This window comes from Tupaia chinensis, unplaced genomic scaffold, assembly GCF_000334495.1.
Source record: "Tupaia chinensis unplaced genomic scaffold, TupChi_1.0 Scaffold000127_2, whole genome shotgun sequence".
NCBI classification, from domain to species: domain Eukaryota; kingdom Metazoa; phylum Chordata; class Mammalia; order Scandentia; family Tupaiidae; genus Tupaia; species Tupaia belangeri.
This window is the reverse complement of record NW_006159596.1, coordinates 2,958,232-2,976,636: the sequence shown is the minus strand read 5'-3', so window position 1 is coordinate 2,976,636 and position 18,405 is coordinate 2,958,232. Positions and strand designations below refer to the sequence as shown.

Here is an 18,405-nt window from a genome sequence, read left to right as displayed (position 1 = left end):
AATCTCTCTTAAAAACATGACAAAGCAAGAGCAACTTAGATTGTAACCTGCAAACTCAAGATTTTCTAGAACCAAGATGTTAATTACACACAAGGAGTCTTTATGAAGTTCACAGAAAATGTGCTCTGAAGAAAATATGTATTAATTTCAAGCTTCATACTTCAAAATAAACTCATTGATTTTTTTTTTTTTGGAGAGATTTTCACTGTAGGGCGCGTGCGCTCGCCAGACAGACAGAGAGAGACATAGAGACAGAAAGTGAGAAATCACCCCCCAGGGGGGATGGTCACACCGCAATCCCTTCTCCTCCATTCTCCTCTCGGGATCTTGGGCACGCACGCACACGCGCCCGGCGTGAGTTTTAAGCCACCAGGTCCGGGACATGAACCGCGGTTGACTACGTGGGAGTCCAGCGACATAGCCATTACGCTAACTGCTGGTTCCCAAACTCATTGATTTTTTTTTTTCAAAAATTTTGTTTCTTCCATGATTGAGAGAGAGAGAGAGAGAGAGAGAGAGAGGAAAGCATGTCCTCCACAGGGTGTCGATATTGTGATCCACCCCCAGTCAGCCACAGATCAGGGCCTCGTATACTCAGGAAGGTTTCTAGACACAAACCTAGAACCTTCTCATATGCTTTGGCCTTGCAGAATTTTGCAATTTTGTAACCATGCCTTTACTCCATTCTCCACAAACTTTTTGAAATCCTTCATAATACATTTTTTCAAAGACACAAATCAGAATGTCTATAACCTTTATATTCACTTATACCATCTGACATTTTCTTATGCCTGCTGTCAGCGATTTTCTTTGATGCAATGTGAAAGCTCGTGGTATTTCTCCTAAAAATATGAATCTTTTTTGAAAGTCATAATATGTGAAGGAAATTTTATTTGCTCCTTTCTTTTGATAACCATCCAAAGAAGACAGCATAGTCTCTTAGGCCAGGTTTTTTTTGGGGGGAACTACCATGGCCATTTTCCTTTTATACCTTCATTTATTTTCTTTTCAGCTAAGCTAATGAAACATTGCCATCTAAGAACAGATGTCATTTATGTTTCTATTTCTTATTGACCTATTTCTGGATGACTGCATTGACCACATAATGAAAAGGATGCTAGCATCAGAGAACTTCACTTACAATATTCACATTATGCAATTCAGATCAGACACAAATGTCATTTTCAGTGTTGTACATGTAGATAATTAGGAAGATTGTTTTTCTTTAAAGTTCAGTTGTCTGAGTGTATTACTCCTTTGCTCAGAAACTTTGAAGGAGTCCACACTCCTCCACCAGGCATTCGAAGCCTCCATGATTTTACCCCACAGACTTTCTACTTTTGTACCCACTTCTGTAGCTGTTTCTGGTTCATACACAAACTGTTTCCTGAATGGGTTTCACAAATGTCCACTTCTTCACTTTTTGTTCTGTTCCCTTCCACAAGAAAGCCTCTCATTCTTATTATCTCTCTACCATTTTTCATTTCTTTCTTTTGAAATCATCTATGTAAGCATATTCAAGGTTGTGCACATGGTCCATCTTAAGATTGCACCCTCATCCTTAAGGCTTCCTGATTTCCCAAGCTGATCTGAGCCTCCTGATATTTTATTTTTACCCCTCTTGTATCCTTCCTATTGTAGGTCACAGGAGAGGTGTATTAGGCTTTTTCCTATCTGATATTTTTATATCAGTTGTACTCTCCTAGAGTATGAGATGACAGTCTTAAATTGTGGATCATCTGGGGTGTCCCATAGAGAGCTTTGTACCTGAGTATTCTCTAGATCAAATTCAACACCCATTAGAATTCAAATATGCACCACATATCCTCCAGAAGAAAAAGTGCTGAAAATTGCAATGGGGAAGAAAGTTTCACAAGTAGTCATGAGGCAATAAGATCAATAATACAGAGCAAGGGTTCTCAATCGTGGCTACACTTGGAATCACCTCTGGGACTTTCAAACATCTTATCTGCAACAGGATCTCAACCCAGATAAACTAAGTCAAAGACTTTGGGAATGGAACCCAGGTATTTGTGTGTTTTAAGTTTCCCAGGTGAATCTAATGGGTGGACAGGGCTGAGAACCATGGATACAGCCTTAAGTGAACATTGCCATGGGAAGATAGAAGGGTGTGAAGAATGGAAACAGAAATATATAGCTAAACAGATGAGCTGAACTTCAAAACTATGGAGAACCTTGGTTGAAATATGTCAGGAAGAAAGAAAATTTACTAAAAAGGAGTATTTACAGATGTAAAGAATAGTCATACAACTTGCTTACTAGGAATTTTTGTTTAAAGAATCCTAAATTCATTAGCTGCAAAAAGGAATAAAATGTGAAAAATAAAGCTATCAAAATCTTGATATGAGATACTTTGGGCCTGAGAAACATGCAAACAAATAAGTTAAACTTAGAGATCGTGGGGCCAGCAGTTGGTATAATGGTTACATCACCAGGCTCCCACATAGTTAACCATGGCTTTAGTCCTGGACCTGGAGACTTAAAACTCATGCTGGGCACATGTGCATGCATGCCCAAAATCCTGAGAGGAGAACGGAGGAGAAGGAATTGTGGCGTGGTCATCCTCCTGGGAGGTGATTTCTCACTCACTCACTCTCTCTCTCTGGCCAGTGCATGTGCCCTATAGCAAAAATCTCTCTTAAAAACATGACAAAGCAAGAGCAACTTAGATTGTAACCTGCAAACTCAAGATTTTCTAGAACCAAGATGTTAATTACACACAAGGAGTCTTTATGAAGTTCACAGAAAATGTGCTCTGAAGAAAATATGTATTAATTTCAAGCTTCATACTTCAAAATAAACTCATTGATTTTTTTTTTTTTGGAGAGATTTTCACTGTAGGGCGCGTGCGCTCGCCAGACAGACAGAGAGAGACATAGAGACAGAAAGTGAGAAATCACCCCCCAGGGGGGATGGTCACACCGCAATCCCTTCTCCTCCATTCTCCTCTCGGGATCTTGGGCACGCACGCACACGCGCCCGGCGTGAGTTTTAAGCCACCAGGTCCGGGACATGAACCGCGGTTGACTACGTGGGAGTCCAGCGACATAGCCATTACGCTAACTGCTGGTTCCCAAACTCATTGATTTTTTTTTTTCAAAAATTTTGTTTCTTCCATGATTGAGAGAGAGAGAGAGAGAGAGAGAGAGAGGAAAGCATGTCCTCCACAGGGTGTCGATATTGTGATCCACCCCCAGTCAGCCACAGATCAGGGCCTCGTATACTCAGGAAGGTTTCTAGACACAAACCTAGAACCTTCTCATATGCTTTGGCCTTGCAGAATTTTGCAATTTTGTAACCATGCCTTTACTCCATTCTCCACAAACTTTTTGAAATCCTTCATAATACATTTTTTCAAAGACACAAATCAGAATGTCTATAACCTTTATATTCACTTATACCATCTGACATTTTCTTATGCCTGCTGTCAGCGATTTTCTTTGATGCAATGTGAAAGCTCGTGGTATTTCTCCTAAAAATATGAATCTTTTTTTACTTTCCGTATATTTTTGCAAAAGGAAAGTTATCATTAAAACATATATTTTGCTCTCTTTGAGCATTTCTAATTTCCTCAGGAACATCAGATGCAGCCAGACTTTCACTAAAGAGGATCATGACCTGAAAGTACAACCCCTCATTAAGATAAAGAAAGCACTTCTTGAAAACTAAGAACCTATATAACCTCTATAATGAAGAAAAAAGCCAACGAGGGTTGTATTAACTCCCTCTTGAGAGTTTAAATTCCTTAAGATCTGCAGATTCAGTTGGAACAAACTCAGAACTAAAACTCTGCCAGGGTTCCTAATGTCAAATGCCTGCCCTGAGTGATGGATTACCTGAGTTATCCACCCACCCTACTCATCCATCTACTGCAGAGGCCCAGAATCAACATTTGCTATATAACTATCTCAACTCAGAGAGGAAAAAAAAAAAAAACAAAACAGAAGTCATTAAGTCTTCAGAAATTCACTGTGCACAATTCTGGAGGTTTGGGTTTCCAAGATCAAATGCCAGCAGATTCCATGGCACACTGATGGAGTTTTCCACATACCCTCACCAACAGCAGGGTGAGGCGGCTCTCTGGGCCTCTTTCATAAAAGAATTTCATTCATAAGTGTTCCAGCCTAATCACCTCCCAAAGACTCCACTGCCTAATATTATTTGGTGACTATGTTTCAACATATGTATTTGAGGGAGAACAGGGCACTGACAGACTGTATTAAACAGTAACACAGAGTTAAAGCAGTTTGACTTTCTATAGATCATTGTGACTGAGGAAAGTTTCCTTATTATTGTAAGGAGAAATACAAGAAGGTATTTCCTTAATCGGTCTTAACAACGGGAGGACCAGCAGATGGTGTAATGGCTATGCTGCTGGACTGCCATGTAGTCAGCTGTGGTTTGAGTCCTAGACCTGGTGGCTTAAACTCACACGGGGCTCATGTGCATGCATGCTTAAGATTTTGAGACGAGGATGGAGGAGAAGGGATTGCGGCATGGCCATCCCCCCTGCGGGATGTTTCTCGCTTTCTGTCTCTCTGTCTCTGTCTTCTGGTGAGTGCACATACCCTATAGCAAAAACCTTTAAAAAATATTTAGGAGGCTGCTTATATTAACACACACACACACACACAAACACACACACACACACACACACACAACAGGCAAAGAAGTTTTCAATACTCTATAACACAGCAGGCATCTAATAAAGCAGGAAAAGAACTGGAGGAAAATCTCACACTTTTGAGGTGCATTTTTTCTGAAAGAACTACTAACACTATTCAGTTTGGGGGATACAAAATATAAATTAACATTTTCAGTTATTCTTGTCTAGAATGTCTCTTTTTTATTAATTTTTGCCAGAGAGAGACAAAGAGAGGGAAAGCACAGCCATCCCTTCTCCTTTATTCTCCTCTCAGGATTTTAGGTGCGTGTGTACACATGTGCCCAACATGAGTTTCAAACTGCTTGGTCCAGGACTCAAACTTTAGTCAGTCATTTGTGAATCCAGTGCCCTAATCACCATGCCATCTTCTGGCCTCAGTCTGAGATGTTTAAGCAAAACTTTTGTTTTATTTTTATTTTTTAAAATTTTGCTATAGGGCATGTGTGCTCATTAAAACAGAGACAGAAGGAAGGTAAGGAATCACCCCCCCCTCCCTCCAGGGAGGATGGACATGCCACAATCCATGCTCTTCCATTCTCCTCTCAGGATTTGGGGCACATACACACATGCACCTGCACCTGATGGCATGCACGGGGTCCAGGATTCGAACCACTCAGCCTGCTGTGTGGGATCCAGATGCCTTACCCTCCATGCCATCTGATGGCTCATTATTTATTTATTTTAGTTTTCTAGAGGGGGTGTGGGCTTGCCAGAAGAAGATAGAAATGGGGGAGAAAGTGAAAAAGCATCCCCATGGGGGATGATCACACCATCATCCCTTCTCCATTCCTACCTCCTTTTGGGATTTTGAGCACATGTGTCCTGCATGGTTTTCAAGCTGCTGGGTCCAAGACTTGAACTTCACAGTGAGCCATGTGGCACCTGGCAGCCTTAACTACCACATCAGCTGGAGAGATAGATATAGATATATAGGTATATATATATGGAGATTTATATATAAATTTATATATAATTTTTGTATAGATTTATATATAAATAAAATATATAATATATAGTTTATATAAAATTTTATATATTATATATGTGTGTGTATATATATATATATAAATAAAATGGAAGATAAAAGTGTGTACATGTGGGGGGAGGTCATCAGAAAAGTCATGACATATATTTCTTTACTTTTCTATGCAAAAATGCATCATGACTTTTCAAACAACCCGACATATATGTATGTATATTATACACATAAATGTTTTAGTTTTTGTTACAGGCCACATGTGTTCACCAGAGAAACCAACGGCAGAGAGAAGGCGCAGGTAGAGAAAGTGAGAAATCACTCCTCAGGGGGATGGATGATCACACAGCAATCCCTTCTCCTCCATTCTCCTCTTGGGATTTTTGCACACATGCCTGGCATAGTTTTTAATACTCTGGGTCCAGGACTTGAACCATCTGCCATGTGGGATTCAGTGCCTTAACCACCATGCCATCTGCTGGCACTCTCTCTATATATCTAGATATGTATAGAGATATATAAACTATGTACATGTGTGTGTATATATACATTTATGTAACATATATGTACATATACATATAAGTATATATGTGTATACACACACACACATTTATAAGTTTATAAATGTTTAAGGTTGTTCCTTCAATGAGCAAGAGAGTGAGCCAGTGACAGAGAGATCACTTCCAACTAGGTCTCAACATTGTGACCACCTCCAGTCTTCAACCAGCCCCAGATAATGGGCAAGCACGTGCCCAGCATACTCAAGGAGGTCCCCAGACTTGAACCAGGACTCTCCCCATATAGGATTGTGTCCTGGAGCATCACATTTTACCAGTGCACCACCATCTGCATACTCAATGACATGTTTTTAATAAATAAATTGGTTCATAATCTTCGCATTTTGCAAAGAGATACGTTTATCAGAAAAAAATAAATAAATAAATAAAAGTCAAAAGGGGGCTAGTCACATGGCCTGATGGTCACAGGAGCCACCCACGCAATTTGAATTCTGGTCCCAGTGACTTGAGTGAACCTGCTGGTCCATGTGCATGCAAGCCCAGGATCCCAAGAGGATACTTTTTCCTCTTTTTTACCTCTCTCTAATACATATCCCCTCTGGCAAAACTGAAAAAACAAAAAGTCAAAAGAGACTTAAAGCATTCAAAATCTTCCTACAGCACACTGGCTGGCTGCATCCTGCCATAGTCTCTTCCAGTCTTTTTTTTTCCCCCCACACATAATCTAAATCTTTGTATTTTCCTACTATAAGCTCCAAGATACAAAACCACCGAAAATTACTTGTTCTTAAAAGTCATATTCTTTCTGGATCTATAAATGCTCTTAATTTTTAAAAATAATTTATGTGCTTGTGTTTCTTTGGAGGTCATACCCAATATACCAAAACTAATGTGTTTAAAAATATCAGTCTGAGGCTACAAGCAAAATTTATGTCCCATTTACTTTCAAAGACAGCTTTTTAGGGGGGACCAGCAGTTAGCATAATGGCTATGTCGCTGGACTCCCACGTAGTCGACCGCAGTTCGCGTCCCGGACCCGGTGGCTTAAACTCACGGCGGGCACGTGTGCGTGCATGCCCAAGATCCCAAGAGGAGAATGGAGAAGGGATTGCGGCATGACCATCCCCTCTGGAGGGTAATTTCTCGCTTTCTGTCTCTCTGTCTTTCTCTGTCTGGCAAGCACATGCGCCCTATAGTAAAAACCTCTCAAAAAAAAAAAAAAAAGCTTTTTTTTTTCTTCTTCTCACAAAGAGCACTTTCTAACACAAAATTTTCTTCTAAAAAGTCTAATGAAATCACACAGGCACTCTGGAAATAAGAATAACTTAAATAACAGCCCTTGTCAACTCTTTTTTTTTTTTTTGTACTGAGTCCAGTAGCTGACAGTATGTCATTTTGAAGGAGATGGTAATTTAATTTTCTGTGTCGATTATAATTTGACTCCTCGGGGGTATATTTTCCTCCTCCAAGTGACTTCCTTGTTGGCCATCTTTCCTCTCAGCTCAGTTCATCTTTTAACACATCCCAAGCTATTGATAGATCTGCCAAAACTGCACCAGGCTTTTCTTCTCCAAGTAGACTCCTCTATTTACAATTCTTTACACACGACATCAAATCTTCAAAAAGAAGTGAGTTTTATCTCTTATATGTCTACAGCTTGGAATAGGGAGAGAAGAACGTGCTTTTCACTGAACAGTCATGCTGAGGGTTGGGCCTGCTGAGCAAAGTTAAAGAGGAAGCTTGCAAAGCCTTCAAGTAAATTTGGTGCAGGCAAATGGAAGGATTGTGCTAAACTGCATAGGATCCTAAATGAATTTGTTGTGCACTTTTTCCTTTATTCTCTTTTTAGCTGTAGACAGCAATAACACTTGCTCATAGCACACAAATGCAAGAAATAAAGAATCCTATTCAGTGGAAAGCCTACCTTTTCTAATCCTCTTCCCAAGAATAAATCAATTTTAGCAGCTTAGTGTATTGTGCTACAGTATTTCCTCTAGGTCTGTCCAATTTTGTATGTTTTTAGTAGGTTACTACCAGACCCCATTCTGGGACAAGACAACAGTCATCTCAGACAGGTCATAGACTGCTCCCGTATGGATTTGAATCTCGGCTCTTCCATGTACTGGTTTGGTGATATTAGCCACATTACCTCACCTGTCTGTATCAAAGTTTCCTCATTTTAAGGTAGAAATGAGAGAGTATCCCATAGGATTGTTCTGACACATGAATGAGTTAAAATACATGAAGCACTTACAACCATACCTGGTACATAGTAAGGAATGAATCAATATCTACTATTACATATGTCAAATACATAAAATTTTCAATCAAAAAGTGTCAAAAAAAAAAAAAAGTGTCTTGGCGCTGGGCATGTGTGCATGCGTGCCCAAGATCCCAAGAGGAGAATGGAGGAGAAATGACTGCGGCATGGCCATCCACTCCTGGGGGGTGATTTCTTGCTTTCTGTCTCTCTGTCTCTCTCTCTGTCTTTCTGGTGAGCACACACACCCTATAGCAAAAACCTCTCCAAAAAAAAAAAAAAAAAAGAAAAAAGAAGTGTCTTGGCAAATTCTCAATCTAGTACCATGTTGAGCTTGTTCCTTCTAAAAGCTGAGTAGGATTTTGCTGATCAGATGTAGTGTAATTACCTAACCAATACACTACTGATGGTCATTTAGATCACTTCTCATTTTTTGTTATAATTACCTGTGCTTGCAAGGTACATTTTCATTTACTCATCTCTGCAAATCTGTGTGTTTCTTCTTGATAAAGTCTTACAAGTGGACTTAGTTAAAAGGTAGTTCTATTTTAGGGCTGGGGCATGGCCTGGTGGTTAAGGGGGCCGAATCCCACCTGGCCAACCTCATAGTTCGAATCCTGGCTCCAGTGACTTGAAAAACATGTTGGGCATGTGTGTATGCATGCCCTAAATCCAAAGAGGGTGGAGAAATGACAAAGGATTATACCAACACTATGCCACACTAGGGGGGCTTTCTCCTTTGGTGAGTACACATGCCCTCTAGCAAATAAGTAATAATAAAACTTAGACAGAGTAGTTCAATTTCAGAGACACTGCCATACTGCCCTTTAAAATGTTAAATTAACATATATATATACATAGTATGTCCAACATATATAATGTATATGTGTGTGCGTGTGTATATTTATATAGTATGCCCAACTTCCCACTCAGTTTTGAGCACTGAGCTTCAGACCTAATCCCTTTGCTAAGTGTAGGTATGGCAGGAAAGGCTCATGAAGTCCTGATAGGTATTTGCAGTCACTTAGCAGGAAGCATCCCTTTACTGCTCTCTTTCATAAACCTCAAGGTGAACAAATTGAATCATTTCTTATCCCTTTTCCCTCAAACTTGCTGCTGCTTTGGGAGTTTTGTTTTGTTTTGTTTTGTTTTGTTTTTTTAATAAACAACACTGCCATCCACTTATTCTACTTAGAAAGCTGGAAATCTTGACAACTTTTCTTCCCCTGCTTCAGAGTCAGTTACCATTTTAATCTGCCCAAGATTGCTCCATATAGTAGTAAAATAATTTCTAACACTCGAGCCTTTTCGGTTTTCTACCTAAGCCCTCCCAAATTCACTCCAGGAAAACCTTTTAGAAATATACTTACAATACACATGCAATAAAAGAAACTTCTCAAAAGCATTCGTAGATCACTTTTCATAATAATAAGATACTAGAAACATCGACTGAGTGAATAAGCAAACTATTCTACATTGCTAAAGTAGTCATTTTAATCAGTATTCACACCGTGAACTATGAGGTGTATGGAGATGGAGGTAAATAACATACCTGAAAGAAAACATGAACTTATACACACAGGGAATATCAACCTAAACTCATCGCTGAATACGTTAGAAAGGTTAGTACGTTTAGAGAGGTACAGATACATAGACAGTTCTGGTTTCTTTAGAATAAATTTCTCTCTCCTCCTTCTCTCTTTTTTCTTTCTATAGAAGGAAAATGTCTTTTTAAAACTTTTTCGCAACATCTATTGTACTTTCATCACATATGGAAACTATTAGTTTGTCAGGAAAGTCATAACGTGTTTTTCTATGCAAAAATACATCATGACTTCCCCGACAACCCAGTAAGTCACATGAAAAGAAAAACTCCAAGTACAAAACAGATAGGAACAACACGAGATGCTGTGGGCGATATTTTCTTGCTCTTGCCTTAGAATACAAGGAGCTACGTGCAGCATGGTTAGGAAGCAAGGCCTGTAATCATGGCCACCCTCAGGATATCTGCATACACCAGAAATCCAGAGCCTTCGGTTTGCAAGGTCAAGAGAGAAGAAGATTCAGACAAAAGCGTTTCCCTTTTTCTTTGTCCCTCCTAAACCTGCCTGCAGCATCTGGCAGCAGGCGGCACCACACATCCTCTGATTACCCTGCCATGGTGGCCTTTCCTCAATTCATTGACTGAGCAGTAGCCATGAAATAGTTCTTGAAAGCAATTTACTGTGAGATGATTTTCAAATTCTTTCTTTAATGTGTGTTATAAAATCGAACCATACATCTTCTCTAATGAGCTTTGTTTTAATTAGGAGATAAGCACTTCTTCAATTATATTTTATTTTAATATTTATAGACTATATCCACCATTATATTAGTGAATTAAAGATGCTTCCCGTATTAGTTATGGCTTTATAATTTTCCCAAATTTAAAATGGGCCACAACTATGTTCAAGAGATAGTAAAACATAATTAGGAGTTCAAACTGTGTAATAACAAAGACCTGGGTTTGAACCCTGGTTCTACCTTCTATAATAATCATATGATCTAAGCAACATTATTTAATCCATATAGGCTTCGATTTCTATATCCATGTAATGGTATAAAATTTGTTCTTTAGGGAATGATTATCAAGATTAAGCAACATAATCCCTGAAAAGCATTCAGCATAATGATAGATCTATAGTATAGGTACAATAATTATGAGCTATTACATGAGAGGAAGAGTTGAATTATTAGTGTAAATTATAAAATAGAAATCATTGGCTTTTTTAGAGATTTAAAAAATACATCAGATGCAACATGGAACAAATGAAATGGCTTATAAATTTATTTTCTATTTTCCTGTATTTTTTTAAACTTTATTTATTTATTTAATTTTGACCAGAGAGGGACAGAGAGAAAGAGAGAAAGAGAAAGTGAGAAAGCAAGCCACCAGGTCTGGGACTTGAATAGCAGTCAGTCATGTGGGAGTCCAGCACCCTTTACCACCACTCCACCTGCTGGTCCCTATCTCCTGTATTCTTTCCCAAGAATCATAATCATCAGCACTATAAAGTTAACATTATATGCTGGGAATGTTTGCTTTCTTGAGAGAATTTGGGCTGGACGGTGGTGAGTAGTGAAATGCAATCTGCTGCAAGGCTGATCCCCATGGGACAGATCCAGGTCATGTCTGAAGACCTTTTTTTTTTTGAGAGAGAGATTTTCACTGTAGGGCGCGTGCGCTCGCCAGACAGACAGAGAGAGACATAGAGACAGAAAGCGAGAAATCACCCTCCGGGGGGATGGTCACGCCGCAATCCCTTCTCCTCCATTCTCCTCTCCGGATCTTGGGCACGCACGCACACACGCCCGGCGTGAGTTTTAAGCCACCGGGTCCGGGACACGAACCACGGTCGACTACGTGGGAGTCCAGCAACATAGCCATTACGCTAACTGCTGGTTCCCTGAAGACCTCTTTGAGTACCCAGGTATGTTTGTGTCCATTAGGCAGGACTGGCTGAATCCAGGGTTAGACTGTGGGTGGCACAAGACTCTGTTGGACGTCATGTTTCTCTCTCTCTCTCACTCATGAAAAAAAAAAAAAAACTTTGAAAAAAGATTTACAGTAGCATAATTTACATGCCATAGAATAATTTACTGTAAGCATATGACCAAATTATTTTTACTAAATTTACAGACTTGTAGAGTCATCAGCACAATCCATTTTTAGAGCATTTTCATCAACCCAGAAAGATCTTTTAAACCTCTTTGTAGTCAAGGGGACACTTACATTTTCAGTGTATTTGGGGGATATTTTGTATTCTTGCACCTTTCTTACTCTATTTTTCCTACACACATAAGTTGGTAAGTTCTGGATTTTAACCCGGGATGGAATTTATATATTTTTGAGATTAGAGGCAATCAGGAGACCTGAATTGGGTATTATTTATCACAATCTGGCAGAGGAGTGAGCATGACAACCCCAGAAGCCACTCTAGACATAAATAGGACAGACTACATCCTTAGAAGTTGGCAAAAGAAATCAGAGCAAGTGAACTCCAGGATAAGTGAAAATATGTTGGACTGTGTTTACCTAAAGGTCATATTATAGCACCTGGAAAATGTTTACTGGGGCAACAGTAGGCTAAGGAAAGGATAGATACAGAAAAGAAGCCTTAATGGCAAAGAAATTGCAGGTAAGAACTTGCAAGGTAAAAAGTGGAGTAGTAAGAGCCACTATGATTGGAGCCAATAGACACATATCTTTAGAGGAGGAAAACTGATCAGAAATGAAGTTAATGTTGTTTTCTCACACTTAATTAACATCTTTTGTCATAGATCTAACAAATGGCAGAACTAAGCTTTGATCAAAATATTCTGATTCTAAAATTTCTATGAAACCAAGGATTTTTTAAGCAAGAGTAGTTTCAAAGATAAACTGTGTGTGTGTGTGTGTGTGTGTGTGTGTGTGTGTGTGTGAGAGAGAGAGAGAGAGAGAGAGAGAGAGAGAGAGAGAGAGAAGACAGGGTCTACTGTGTCATGATCCTTCTATCACATTCTCCTGAGTAACTGGGACCACAGACATGCACCACCTCACCTGGATCTTTCAGACAGAGTCTTACTGTGTCGCCCAAACCAGCCTCATGCTTGTGATCCTCCAGCCTCAGGCTCCCACGTCGATAGATTACAGCCACACACTACCGTGACCAGCCTTCGTGTTCAATGGGAAATAACACCCAAGCCTCCCATATGGTTCCAGCCTGAGGAGCACAGTGACTCTGCCCTGCCACCATGGCTGGGTCAATAAGCAACAATTTAAGCATTGATCATATAACTCACTAAATTATGTAAGTGAAATCTCCAGGAGGTAAACAAAGCAAATACTATTTTCCTTCTAGTTCTTTTTCCTAGGTCTCACTTCTAGTGGAAAATAGGAAAGATGCATGAGGGGAAGCAGAGAGGTGTGCTTTTACCTTCTACAATTTCATGAAGCACATTGTTAAACCCTGTGAAGCCTTAAGGGTATATTCAAGTGCACTAGGGTGTAAATTTTCATTTATTATCCACATGGTTTTCTTCTCAGTTAGAAATGAAAGCATATCTATCCCTCCCTCTGGATTTGAGAAACCTTTTTTTTTTTTTTTTTAACAAGTAGTACTTGAGTTGGGAAAAATAAATGGAAATAGTCCTTATATTTTTCCTTGGAGATTTAATTCTGCCACAGGAGCAGAGATACACCATTTTAAAGATTTTGTTTTTCCTTGAGCTCATTGACCCTCATCTTTGTCTGTCCATTCCCCTCTTCTATCTTTTCTTTCCCTTTTTCTTCCTTGGCTGTTAGTCATTTCCTATCTGTAGTTTTCCATAACCCCACTGCCCAACATAGGGGCTTGGCTGAACAAATGGTTTAAGGGGCAGAGGAGACAGTAGAGTGGAAAAGAGAAGGGACAGAGAAGTAATAGCAAATCCTACAACATAGACTCGTGGTCTGGGAGCTAAGGAAAAATGCTTTCCCACCTCTTGCCTGCCTTCTTCAGACTCTAGATAAATATCAAGAATTTCAATGTCTCAGACAATTCAATATACCAAAGAGTAGGGGCAGAGGTGGGGAGACCAGCATGTAAGCTCTTGCAATAACCATGGTGGTGAAAAAGTATGGTGGGTTGCAATTAGAGTAGAAACAAGTGGTTGGATTCTGAATAAATTTTGAAATAAAAGGCAGGATTTTTCTGATAACTTGCATAAAAGGTGAGAGAGGAAGAGTCGTAGCCCACATCAAATGGAACTACCACGAACTAAGATGCGGAAGAGTGTGGGAGGAACTGATTGTTGAGAACTTGGAGGGCAGACCAAGACTCCAGTTTGGGGAGAGGCCAGAGGGAGCTGTCAAGAAGAGAGCTTCTTCTTTTAATTAGAGTTCTAGGAAAAGGTCTAGACATGAGATAGAAATTTGGGAATTGTGGGCACCACTGAGGACTTGAAGCCATGAGATTAAGTGAGATTTCTTAGCAGGGTCATGCAGAGAAAAAGGAAAGAGTTTTAAAGACTAAGTCCTGGAACACACCAACACTAGAGGTGGGGGAGATGCAGAAGCTATGCAAAAGGAGTATGAGGCAAGATAGGCACTTGAAACAATATAAATCCTTGTTTTAATTGTGTTTCTGTTACTAATCATGAGTTTATAAATATAAACATATTTCACTATGTGCTTTATCTTTCTTTACATCTCCCAAATATGACTCCCCTCTTAACAACACACACACACGAGTATGGGTGTATGTGTGCGTATTGTAATGTATTAATATTAAATAAATTATTTAAATAGATAATACATAAAGTATATATTTGTCCATGTATATAACTTACTGTTTAATCTGTAGGAAAGCATTATGAAATCAATATCAATTTTTATTATCCATGATTTGCTATATATTTACAGCCTATAAAATATTTTGTCTAAGCAAATATTTTGTCTTTCTTTGGGTTTCATCTGATTGATAGTTGAGTCGAGTGTTTGGATTCAGTTTAGGTTTCAGATCCCTGTAAAATAGAGTTTAGCTATATTCTTTTTATCTAGATAATTAAATTATACTCAGAACTTCCCATTTAAGAAGCTATAACTGTTAAAATATATGACATGTTTAAAGAGTAAGGCACTGAATAGGTAGATGAAATTTATGTGTACTTAAAATTATTTTGTGGGTGGTGATATTTTTTTTCCATACCACATTATTTCATTCTGGACACCAACATTGGCTTTTATTGTGGAAAATGAATCCTTCAGCCTCGTAGGTAAACTGTTCATTGTTACAAGACTTCATTGGAAGAACCAATACCTGCTACAGAACCACTTCAAGGGACACTGACTTCAGTGAGGGTTATGTCGCATGGTGGTGACTGAAGAGCATGTTGTAGGGGGGAGGGGAGTACATTAGAAGGGAATAGATAAAAGGGTGATTTAAAAAAAAAGGTTAAGAAAGGAAACACTGGTAATGAGAAGGGAATCAAAGGAACTTGTGCCAAACAGAAAGGAGTATATGGAGCATACACAAATATCTTGGTTTTTGTTTTTTCATAGAGAGATTTTTGCTATAGGGTGTACTCACCGGAAAGAGAGAGAGACAAAAAGAAAGCGAGAAATCACCCCTCAGGAGGGATGGCCACACCGCAATCTCTTCTCCTCCATTCTCCTTTGGAAATCTTGAGCACACACACACATACTGACATGAGTTTAAGCTCTCAGGTCCAATACTCAAACCATTGTCAACTACATGGGAGTCCAGAGACATAACCATTATGCCATGTACTGATCCCCATACGTATCTTTTTTTTTTTTCAAGAAAATTTGTTTATTTCTGTAGCATACAATTTAACATAATAACCAGAATTATGACAGATAATTTACAAGATTTCTAGAATTTCATATAACTTTTTGGAAAACATAGAAATAACACATGCATAAAATATAACTCAAAGCAAGTTAAGCATTTCTTATTTGTAAATGCTCTTAATTAGCTAGATTTAACCATTTCCCCATGTGTATTAATTATACTTCAAAACATCTTATGTGACATAGTATATATATATATATATATATATACATATATATATATATAATTTTAGCAATTTTTAGAAATAAATTTAAAAATTAGGATGAAGAAGAAGAACTTTTATTAGAGTTATCGTATAGCGTGTTCAAAGATTTAGAGGGGATCTTAGAGTCAATACAATTGTCTACCTATATTAGGTTCCAAAAGGCTTATTACAGATGCTACTGAGATAGAATCTCTTGGTATAACCAAGTCATCTGCACTTTTACCATAAACATCCTGGCTCTGTCCTCATTCCTAAATGAATTTCATGACTGCTAAAATATGAGCACCAGTGAACTAGGGTATAAGTCAAAACCACGTGAAAAATAAATCTTGGAAATAAGTGTGTTAAAAATCAAATGGAAAGGAGATTCTACGGGAATTTGCAGAGTAAGAAAGATGTCAAAATGATAATGAAAGGAGATCGTGTCCAGGAATAAAGCCACCATGAACTGCCAGGAAAGAATGATACAAGTAAAGAAGAACGGCAATAGTGACAGGAGTCAAAAAGAATGAATGGCTGTGAGTGGATGAGAGGCCAGAAATGACATGCTAAGAAAGAGGCGCAATGTGACGAGTGACGAGAAAGACAAGACTACGTGTGGCCTTAGGCCTTAGAGCGTCCCAAGGGCTGAGCCACAGGAGGCCCATCAGTACCCATAAGACTGGACCAGAAAGCAAACTGTAATGACATGAGATCAGACCAGCAAAGAGGGATCCCAGGATGGCCACCACACTGTTCTGTGCTGCATCTGTAGCAGGTATTGCTCTCTGCTGTCAGAGCTGCTAAGTGTCAGGCCTTATCTCCACCCCAGTAACATAACACTCTCCTTAGATAATCATGTTCTTTGCAAAGACAGCACAAACTTGTTTGACTTATTAAAGACTCTGGTGGATTGAACTTCGCATCCATCTGAGTACAAATGAGAAGGAGGAAATCCCCATTCATGAGTATTAGTCTAAATGCTTTCATGTACTCCGGAAGGAAATCTTCAGTCCCAACCAGGAGAAAAGGCAGAGACACAAGTGATTAGCAAGACTATTTTTCCCTTCCTCATCCTCGTTTTCTTATTTAGTCTTATTTGTGCTAAAATAAATAAGTAGCTAAGGAATGTTTTATTGTAAGTCTCTACATGTCCAACATTTAAAAATCGCCAAGGAATGAATTGAGAGTGAATACTTACAAAAGTGTCATGGATTCACAATGTGTTTTTAGCTTCATATACCAGTAGTTCTCATGGACTCTGTCCTATCTTTGAATAACCCAAGCATCCTAGGACATTTCTTATCATCATTTTGCAGTCAATAAGTAAATAAAGTATAAAGGGAATCTTCAAAATGTTTGTGGGAAATGCATATTATGAAAATGTAATGCTGTTGGAGCTGGCAGATGGCATGGTGGTTAAAGGCTCTGGATTCCCACATGGCCGAATACAGTTTGAGTCCCAGACCTGGCAGCTTGCTTTCTTGCTTTCCCTTTCTCTCTCTTTCTGTCTCTCTGGTCAAATTGAAGAAAACAACAAATAGAATTAAATAATCAAATCATTCTTTAAAAAAAGAAAAAGTAATGCTGTTTTCATACCAGAATAAACAGGTACTTTAAATCCATTTTCCATGAACTTTTTGAAGTACCCTCATATGAGAAATATTCATGATCACTTCCTTAAAGATTCTGGTATTTTCTTTTGAAAATAGAGGAAAGAGAATGCTTCCTAGATGTTAATTTTCTATTTATTTCTGATTTTTCAAAATGAGAAATAGAGTTTGGGAATGTAGTTAATTTAGTTGGTAAATGGAGGGGAAATATTCAATAAATATTCAACATAATCATATTAGAAAATCCTTTGACAATTGGGGACAAGTGGATGAAAGCAAGTTTGCACCAACAATGTGAATGCACCAACTGTGATTTCCTCTTCTTTCAGTCTGGCTAGCATTTTACTATTTTATACTTTTATCTTTTCTAGTAAAACAAATCAAAGATTACTTCATTTTTTTTAAGAATTACTTTACTTTACATTATTTATTTACTTACTTATTCTAATGTGACCAGAGTGGGACAGAGCGAGCAAGAGAGAGAAAGTGAGAAAGCAAGCCACCAGGTCCATGACTTGAGCCACAGTCGGCCATATGGGAGTCCAGTGCTGTCAACCACCACACTAGCTGCCAACCCCCAAGATTTCTTCGTTCTGTGGGATTCCTACTCCCACAATATACTTGATCAGTTCCTACATGGTAATTATAGAAGTCAAAAGTTCTATAATGAATCATCAATTTTAGGGCTGAACCAGGTCTCGTTAAGGGAGCTGAATCCTACATGGCTGACCTCAGTTTGAATTACAGTCCTGACTGCTTGAAAAGCATGCCCCAGTCCCACAGGATGGAGAAAT

At 38.8% G+C, this 18,405-nt stretch overlaps 1 protein-coding gene across 8 annotated transcripts in view; it reads left to right on the top strand.

Annotated features, from left to right (window-relative positions):
- INPP4B (inositol polyphosphate-4-phosphatase type II B) overlaps positions 1-18,405 on the top strand; it is a 957,317-nt gene that overhangs the window by 789,184 nt on the left and 149,728 nt on the right. The window lies entirely within an intron of this gene.